Genomic DNA, 2,733 nt, shown 5'->3' with positions numbered 1-2,733 from the left:
CACCTATAAGTGTTCTTCACCTTAGGCCCCAAGTCAGAATGTATTCTCCAGATATCTAAAGATTTGTTTGTGAAAACTTGGTCTCACAGGACTAAGAATCCAGACTTTATCCTGAGCCAAAGTTCCCAGTCTTGTTCTGAAAGGTTTGTTGCCTACAGCTTGGGGTTCCGATCAATGAAGTTCACAATTCCCTTTATGGGGACTTGACTATCCTTTTGCTCTGCCATGATTTGCATATCACAGGACTTTTCTCAATTATTGGCCGGGATGGGAGGGGAAGGGAGGGCCCGAAAACATATGCGAGTGTTGATAAATGTTAAATAAATCTGTGGGGGCAATTCCATCATTAACACTCACTCGTGCCTCAGCTCACGAAAGGGAGGGTGCTGGCTGAGTAATGGTAAAATCCTGGTCCAGTTCTCTGATTCTGTTCTCTGATTCTGATGTTATTTATAGCACCTGCTAGTCACTGAGGAGTAACTCGACTGTTGGGGTGTTTTAGGTTAAAAAAAAAAGGTTGTGGTCTTTCATCTTAGAGGGCTACTCAGCTGTAGAGCAGGTCTTACTGAAATCCTTCCTTCCCTGGTTCAGACCACGGAGCCCAATTTCCTGGCTAGGAGAGCTTGTAGCCTCCATCAGACAGCACTCTTACCCTCACACCTAACCTCCCCTTTTCTAGGCTATTATTCCTTATATGAAATTGTCTTTCTTTGTGAAGTCATTTGGTTCAACTCCTGCTAAATCTATTGTGACTCACATTCCTTCAGGAAGTGGAACACAAGAAAACAGATGGTGAGTGGGGGACCAAGGTGGGCATGGAGTGGGGCTAGAGTTATGGTCTGCAGCACAACTGTGAGACACCTCAGGGTCAGCTGGAAGGTTCAGCTGGCCAGTGAACTTAAAGTTCAACTCTCAAAGGCCTGCAGGCGTCCAAGCTCCTGCATAGGACTAGACAGGAGGAGCCCTTTAGGACCAGACAAGAGAGAATTTTGTTCTCTGAGAATCAACTTGCAGCTCAGCCCATGTGAGAGCTGTTCACCGAGGTGTCTCGGCCAGGTGGCAGATTTCTCCTGTTGTCCTGTAACTTGGCTTGAAGCGGAAGATGACCTGTGTCACCTGGCGCCCTGATAACAGAGAGCAAATTCCAGCAAAAGTGCCCATGCCTAGGCTGGCCATCTCGCGCCCAGCAGGCAGCTCCCTGCCATCTGGCCACCTTAGAGAGCTCACAGCCGCTCTGCTCGTCGCCCACCTGGCTTCGGCTGCTCCCAACCCCAGAGACAGGGACAGCATGGCCAACACTGGGCACAAACCAGGATTCGATTTACCTGCTCTCCTGCTCCAGGGACCAGGGACCAGGTCCCCTAATGCTGTTGTGCCCTAGTTTTCCACAGAACTGATGCCCCATCCCTTGGGGTAAGAAATCTTTCAACCTTATTTGCAAATATTGAAAAATCCGAAGCTCAAATGCATTTGTGGCATTCAGAGCACTAACTTTTGTCAGAGGATTTTAGCAGAGATTTCTGAAGGCATTAAATGTAGAAAACAAGTACTGGGTAGATGGGAGTTCCAAGGGAAATCGTGTACCCCACATGTACATCTAGAAGGTCTCTTTCTAATATAACGTTACAAAGAGGAGGTCCAGCAATAATATTGTCATGTTCCTTTAAAAAAGGTTTTTTAAAAGGCCAGGTAATAGCTTGTGATAATCCTACAAATCCGAGCACTTTATTTATTGCTTTATTTACACACTGACTTATTTTGAGTGGATTACGAGAATTTATGTGATGAAATTAAAAATATCTAGAGATACATGGAAAATCAGAGACCAAATGCTTAGGATGGGAGGGAAAATCTGGCGTGCAGATATACGGATCAGAGCGTTACTCAGATAACAGAGCTGAGCCACTAGTTAAGGATGGATGATTTCTGAACTCTCCTCGTCACTGGTGTTGGTGGCATCAACATCAACAGCTATGTGAGCGGGGCACTGGCTCTACATGGGCTACGACATGCTCCTGCCGGCAAGAAGCTCAGCGGTTTGGGGCAAACAACAGGGATTCCTCCTCTGGACCCTTATCCAAATGGGGCTGGGACACAAATTACCGGAGGAAAGAAGTCTGGGGTCAACAGCATCTTGTCTGAGGTCAGAGTACACTTGGGAAATCATGCTAGTGACAGACTCTCTACCCGCTCTCTGTGCGGTGCTTCCCTCCACACACCCGTGTCCTGCCAGAAGCCCCAATTCTCTCTGGTTCAGGACCTCCCCAGGGACCTGTCTAGACATGCACAGAGCAGCACCCAGAAACTGTTCCCTACCAGCTTTCCCTCGTCTATAAAAAGCTCAGCATTAGTAGCACATCTAAGGATTGAAGCGACTCCTGTTTTAACGTTTAACAGTATCTTGCTAAGTATCTGCATGGATTTATCTGGTGAAATCCGTCCCAAAAGAAAGGTTCAGTGTCTGATGATGGGGGAAGAATCCTGACGCAAGGGCAAAATCTTCACTCGGTGAGGCTTTGGGATCTCCAGAAGCAGCTGTAGGACATGAACCTCAGTGAGGGGAAGACTGAGAACGGGAATAGGAAGAATGGAAGGGAAAGTTTCCCCACCTAGCAATTTTGCTAATGCTGCTGTGCTGATGGCAACAATGTCTGTCTAGGTCGGTTGTTGTCTTCACTTAAAATTAATACTATCTCGGGCTTCCCTGGTGGCTCAGTGGTTGAGAGTCCGCCT

This window comes from Leucopleurus acutus (assembly GCF_964270905.1).
Source record: "Leucopleurus acutus genome assembly, chromosome: 2".
Classification (NCBI taxonomy): Eukaryota; Metazoa; Chordata; class Mammalia; order Artiodactyla; family Delphinidae; genus Leucopleurus; species Leucopleurus acutus.
The sequence above is the reverse complement of the archived record's forward strand: the minus strand, read 5'-3'. Positions refer to the sequence as shown.